Source organism: Aulonocara stuartgranti, assembly GCF_965226115.1.
Source record: "Aulonocara stuartgranti genome assembly, chromosome: 7".
Lineage (NCBI taxonomy): Eukaryota > Metazoa > Chordata > Actinopteri > Cichliformes > Cichlidae > Aulonocara > Aulonocara stuartgranti.
In genome coordinates, this window is record NC_138945.1 from 4,436,695 (window position 1) to 4,444,091 (window position 7,397).

The following is a 7,397-nucleotide window of genomic DNA, read 5'->3' on the forward strand; positions in this document are numbered from 1 at the left end:
CCACAGCTGCTCTATCACGTGACGCATACTGCTCCGATGTGCTAAGGTTATGAGGCGAGTTACGGAGTGTTGCAAGTTTTTTGAGGTGCTTTTTTGATATTTAACGGATCTGATTACATTTTTTATTTCTCTCTGATATCCAATCCAGTAATTTAGGTCAGTATCGGACCGATACGTAATATCGGATCGGCCCATCTCTACAGTAGATCCTACAATAATACATACAGAGAAAAACCCAACAATCATATGACCCCCTATGAGCAAACACTTTGGTGACAGTGGGAGGGGAAAAACTCCCTTTTTAACAGGAAGAAACCTCCGGCAGAACCAGGCTCAGGGAGGGGCGGGGCCATCTGCTGCAACTGGTTGTGGGTCAGGGGAGGGAGACGGGACAAAAGAGATGCTGTGAAAGAGAGCCAGAGGTTAATAACAACTGATGATTACCTTACCACCCCAGCTTTTCAGACACTTTGACACAGTCTAGTAAGCTGTTACGCTGCCCATGCTTTCTGTCAAAAGGGCTGTTTAGTTTCTTTGCATGGTAACTAACCTCTCCTGACAGATGATGCAGCTGAGGGCTCCCGCAAGATCTACATGATGTGGTGATTGACTGCACTTGTGGGTAGCTGTGATTTGCTCCATAAAGGCGACTGAACAGTTTTTCCCTCTAATTATCCTCCTTGCTGTCAATCAGTCTTTGATGTCACACTTCCACCATCCAGAAATGAGTCAGTCGAGTCATTTTGTTTTTTAGATAATAATTATTATTTATCCCTGTATTTGTACAGGAAATTCATGCATTAAAAGGTATAAAATAAAGTGTCTTTGCATTGAATTGCATACTAAGAATCACTAGTTAGCCTAAAATAAATGCAATCAGACCGTTGGAGGAAATCTGTCAGGCATGAGTAGAACAAAAGACCCAGAGCTGACTGTGAGGAAACATACTAATCTCTGCACTGTTAATACAGAAGGCAGAAATGCTTTGCATTTTGTTTAAATATAAGAACAGTAAAATCTTTAAATATCAGGTGACATTGTGCCTGTAGGAAAAGAAATCTAAACTGTTTCGAGTCCATTTTCTGCTGCTTATCTGGACGCCGAGCAAGCCAAGACATCACTCTCCCGAGCAGTGTTTCCCTGCTCCACCTTAGGGATCGTGTGGAGTTAATTGGCTAGATGGGTGTATACTGAGGTATCCTACTAGTTGGATGCACTTGAACATTGATAAAAAGTACCCAGAATGCATCTTGATCAGATGTCTGTACCACCTCAGTGTGAAGGAACAGGGACTGTTTGTCCTCTTCTCACCTCGCCTCACCACAAAGAGCCAAGACTTCCTACAGTGGAAACTCATTTAGATTTTTCTCCGAGCGCAGTCATGCTCTGCTATCTGTCAACCATATCGGTGTGGGACAACGCCGCAATTTCTGCTGACTCTGCACCGATCTACCGTCACGCTGACTCTTACAGCGATTAACAGCATTGATTTCCTGACCTCAAATGAATCCCTGCTCCCCATGCAGGCCCGTGTTGTGTTTATTATAAATCATTGGCTTTAAAGAGAATTCTTTGTATTTGGGCTACGCATATCTGACATTTCTTGGTTAATGATCATCTATAAAATGTATTAAAAAATATATATAAATCACAAGTTGAGAGAAAAGTTTTCAGAGAAAAACATTTATAGTGTAGAATCATTCTGGATGCAGCTAATGAATATTAGCTTTAACAGAGAATCATGTGATCTCTCCAATTTGGAAAACACACAAAGACAACAGTGCCAAAATTCCCAAATACTCAGGAAGAAGCTCAGAATCTTGGCATTCTCATTATCGTTCATCCTGTGCTCAGTTTGGATGTAAAACTGCTTTAAAATGTTATATTACAAAGGTCTTTGGTCTTCAACGTGACGGGAGGCCTGCAGGCACTCGAACAGTGAATACTGCACAGAGAGTCTCCACAGTGTGCAGATTGAGGTCACATCTATGCCAACTGTTGTACACAGTGAGCCGAATCTGTAATAACCACCTGCCGGGCACCAAATGCTCTTAAAATGTGTCTTTGGTAGAATTACCAGCGAGGGTCGTACACCTTGCAAACCACACAGTCATGACAAGACTTTCAGAAACAGTCTTTAGCAAAGCTGTGGTAACACTCCAAGGAGCTAAAAGTTGCTGTTGGATCCCTACAGATCCTCACAAACCAAACCAAACAAACCAGCGCTCCATGGAGCTGAAAGAAGGGGTTTATTTAAAAAAAACATTTAATCACTTATTAACCATTAAAACACTTTCTTTTATGCTAGTTCATTTATAGTTAATATATAAAAAGTTAAAAGATCAAGCATATTATACAAACATGAAACAAGATATTTAAAAGTCAAAAAACAAAACGGTAAAAACAGAGAAACGCCCACTCGCACAGACACATGAATATACAGTGTTCAGCATAAATGAGTACACCCACTTTAAAAAGTACGAATTTAATCAGTAGGTCAATGAACAAAAGGACAATTTCCAAAATGTTCACAAGGCTGAGTTTTATTGAACACTTGTTTAACTCCATAACATGAAATTAAGCTTATTAATATAACTTAGATCACAAAATCTTCAGTTTTACTCAAATTGGTTAAAGCAAAAATGAATACACCCCGCAACAAAAACTACCACATCTAGTATTTTGTATGACCACCATGATTTTTAAGGACAGCACCAAGCCTTCTAGGCATGGAATGAACAAGATGGTGACATATTGCAACATCTATCTTTTTCCATTCTTCAAGAATAAGCTCTTTTTGAGCCTGAATGCTGGATGGAGAGTGATGCTCAACTTGTTGCTTCAGAATTCCCCACAGGTATTCGATTGGGTTCAGATCAGGAGACATACTTGGCCATTCGATCACCTTCACCCTGTTCTTCTTCAGAAATGCAACAGTAGCTTTAGATGTGTGTTTTGGATCATTGTCGTGTTGGAAAAGTGCACGAAGTGATGGCAGCATCTTCTCCTTCAGTATAGAGCAGTACATTCTTGAGTTCATGATACCATCAATGAAATGCAGCTCCCCAACACCAGTAGCACTCATGCAGCCCCACATAAGGACACTGCCACCACCATGTTCCACTTTAGGCACCATTGTCTTTGAAATGCATGGTGCACAGGTGAGTCTAATGCATCTCATTAGACTCACCTGTGGTTGAATGCCTGTTAATTCGAATTTTGTAATCTTAATTGTGGCTTTTCTCCTAAGACTATAATTGGGGTGTACTCAGTTTTGCGGCATGGGCTTGAATGAATTTGTTAGGAAAATCACTTTTTTGTGTGCGCAAATTAACAAATCTTATTTGCAATCAATGGCCCACATTTGTGGGAGTATTTTGTAGTATGTCATAGAAAATGTTGATTCTGAAAGGAAACTAAAGTTTTTCTGACAAATGAAGCAGGGTGTACTCATTTATGCTGAGCACTGTATGTACATTTGTATATACAAACCATGGTTTTATATCCTGTCTCTTTAGTTCAAATTCTTTGTGTTTTTCTTTCTATCTTAACTTCCTGTATTGTTCCTTTTGATTTCTGCATTGATGCACTTTGTAGGTTTAACCATTTCCTGGTTATTTGCTTCACTCTATTTATTCTCAGCACCCTAAATACTGTGTGATTAGTGTTGATGTGCAACAATGAACATAATAATATAACATTTTCATTACCTCGACCCCCCCCCCCCCCCCAAAAAAAAAAAAAAATCAATAATGTATCAATGAAATGAATCTCAGTTGCTTCCTAGTTAAATAAATGTTAAAGTAAATTAAAATGAGATGAAATTAAAGGACGAGTTGGGAGACGATCCGTAGAAACCGCCTTCCTGTGGAACAACGCTGACCCCAGCTGGTGGGGAGTATCCTCTGTTTAAAGGTCTCAGATGCCAGCATTTACTGAATCGTCTGTGTATCCACAGCACGATGTAGCGCTGTCGTCCCTCTAATCAAAAATTACTACATTTCCCTGAGCCATGATTCATTGTGAAAAATCCAGTTATAGGCGATCTGAGCACCAGTTGCCACAGAGTGAGCATTTTCACTGGAACTGTTACTACATTCATCTGATTCCCATTGTAGCCCGGTTAGTGTTTTAACAGATAAACAAGCTTAAAGATAAAATAAAAGTTATTTTATTAAATGTGGGACTTTGCACCTCAGACCATCTGGTGTTTTATATTAGACGGTTCACAGGTGGAACTTATAATGTTAAGGGTGGGGTTGTTCAGTATGACAACGACAGTGAGTTTCTAAACATATCAGGGGCTGAAACTGGTTCATCTCCAGTAAGCAGTATATTACACAAAATTCCTTCACTGAACAATGAGAAAGAAGACGCTGAGAGAAACACTCAGCGTCGAAGGAGCTTGGAAAGAAAAGCGTCTGGACTCTCACCTCTTAGACTATGATGACCTGGAGGACTGAGAACCTTCACAGATTAACTGGACACTGCAGTTTGGGCTTTTGAACCTCGAGCTTCAGAAAATGTCCAGGGGCATCTGGGTCCAAATTGTCTGGGAGTGGTTTTTGCGAAAGCCTCGTTAGAGGAACTGGCCCACATATTTTAGCAAATTTTCCCCTGACTTCCTTTTTCAGCCTGGAGGTTGATGCTTGGTGTCGATGTGCTCTACTTTGCCCTCTTAAAGTTACTGCATTTCACTGCTAATGCAAACTCAACACTTACAGTCATCTCTCCAAATGAAAGATTGTAGTGTTTTAGTAGACAGAAATTCTTTGTCAAACAGTTGGATTAAACTAAAGAAATGACGTGATCTGTACTGGATAGGTGTAATAAAAAGCCAGGCTTTCTTTGAGTTAGCTGGTGTAACAAAAATGAAATCTCAGTCGGAGATAACAGCTATCCTTGGTAGTCCAAGCTTACTGCTTTAGGTCATTTGACTCCTCTTCTTCACAAACTGAACCTACAAAGACATGTTGACAATTATCACCAAGCATAAAAACATATTTATGCATTTTCTACATACCCAGGTGGATGCATACAAATTGACATGACAATGTGACAGTTTGCACAACTTACTTTACTGCACAACTTCATTAGGTGGCATTATTGACACACAACAGGTTGCAGGTATAAAATGTAATTTAGAACATGTCATAAGGACAGAATGAGTCAGTAGTACGGTGCCTCGAGATACCAAAACTATTTTATATTTTTTATATTCTAGGCTTTTAGCCATTTATATAAAAAAACAGTAATAATGTATAAACAAACAAATAAAACCACCCAGTGCTTGATTTAAATAGCAGACTGCATGATACAGATTGTTTTTACTGGATTACTTTGTGCACACAGGTAAAAGTGTGTGTGAGTTGGTGTGAGTATTCAGCAACATCCAGCTGACTACTGTAACGGGTCATGCATCAATTTATGTGAAAAAAAAGATGCATGTGAGCGTGTCCTGGCTGCAGTGCTGCCCTGAAGTGTTAGCCACGGGTCACATAATAGGAGTCAGAAGATAGGTCAGTGCTGATGAAGATATTGACATTGCCTCTGGGCTGTAACTGTTGACCCTGCTGACAGAGAGAGCACTAAACAAAGAGCCTTCACCACATCATTGCTCGATGAACCCGAGGTGATTTGTGTTCAGTGTCTGTTCTATTTTCTCCTGTGACATAACTCGGTTTATGTGGTTGGCCAAACCACTCATTACGACTGCTTTGATGGCATTTTCAGATCCGATGCCCTTAGGCTGCAGAAGGCTGGGAAATGAATATAAAATTAGATTCTTAATATAATCTAGTTGAGATGAATGATTCTTTCCCAATGTGGGTCAGTCAGTGATGACAGACACATAATGTGTGACATAAAACCAGAGCATGGAGTCAGATTTAAGCTCTTGTGGAGCTGCTGGTGCAGTGGGGGAAATGACTCAGCTTAAAATAACTGCTGAATGATTTTGTGCTGTGACCTCCAGGTTTCTCTTTGCACGCTGGTTGCAATCAGCTCACCTGTGTTGCTGCGGCTCTGTGCTTTACTGCTCTTTGTAGAACTGCGAGTTTTGATATATGAGCAGATGTTACATGAGCCGTCATGGCTGCTTTCCAACCTTGTGGAGGGGGTGGAGTTTGGTCAGTGCAAATAAAGAGCATCATCAGCTTGAATGCCAGGCTGTACCAGTCCAAAATAGTCCATCACTGTAACCTGAACCACAATAATAACAGCAGCACATCATGTACAGAGCAAATAACGATTAAGACATGACATTTCTTCTCCTTCTTTTAGCTGCTCCTATTAGGGCTGGCCTTGGCAGATTATCACACCATATCCCAGCATGCTCCTCTGTCACACCAAACCTCTGAATTCCCTTCTTCACCACATCTATGAATCTTCTCTGTGGTCTTCCTTTTTTCTTCCTGCCTGGAAGCATGCTTTGTCCAGTTTATCCACTTTCCCTACATCACACCTTTCTCACGCACTATGTGTTAACCTTAAAAACCTCTCTGCATTGAATCGTACCTGCTATTAATCTCCATCTCTCTTCCACAGCATGTCTTTATCCTGTTTTCCTTCTCCCACCCTAACCGGTCGCAGCAGATGGCCCCGCCCCTCCATGAACCTTGTTCTGAGTTTTCTTCCTGTTAAAAGGGAGTTTTTCCTTCCCACTGTCGCCAAAGTGCTTGCTCATAGGGGGCCATTTGATTGTTGGGTTTTTCTCTGTACAATATAAAGCGCCTTGAGGCGACTTTTGTTGTGATTTGGCGCTATATAACTAAAATTGGATTGAATTGAAGTGAATCATAGGCGGTCTTACTACCATCTTGTAAACCTTCCCTTTCATTCTTGTTGCCCTTGCTGACCCCAGGTATTTAAATTTATCTAACTTCGCTACCTCTGATCTTTGCAGGTTTACTGTCACACCTGTCTAGGGATGGGTATCATTTAGGTTTTATCCGATACCGGTGCCAAACCGGTACTTTTGAAATGGTGCTGGTGCTTAAACAGTGCTCGAACCGGTGCTTAAAGAATGGAGAACACAAACTTTGTCCAAAAACCTCTTATGTTTTTATTTTTAGAAGTCTTTTTTTTCTGCAAAATGATAACCAATTTAGCCTTTTCTGTTGATACAACATACCTCCTTTGGTTGGAACTGGTGCTTAAACAATGGAAAACACAAACTTTGTCCTCAAACCTCTCATGTTTAGCTGTTTTTTTTGTAAAAAGACAACAATGTTAGCCTTTTTTTTTTGCAGCTATAGGGCATATATGGTATCACTCTATCAAATAAGAAGACAACCGCATGTAACTACAACGGTGTTTGCTAGTTCACCTTACGTGCATTGATTTAATAACGTGTTTAGCCTACTCAACGTAAATTACACACGAACAACATTAAGCTA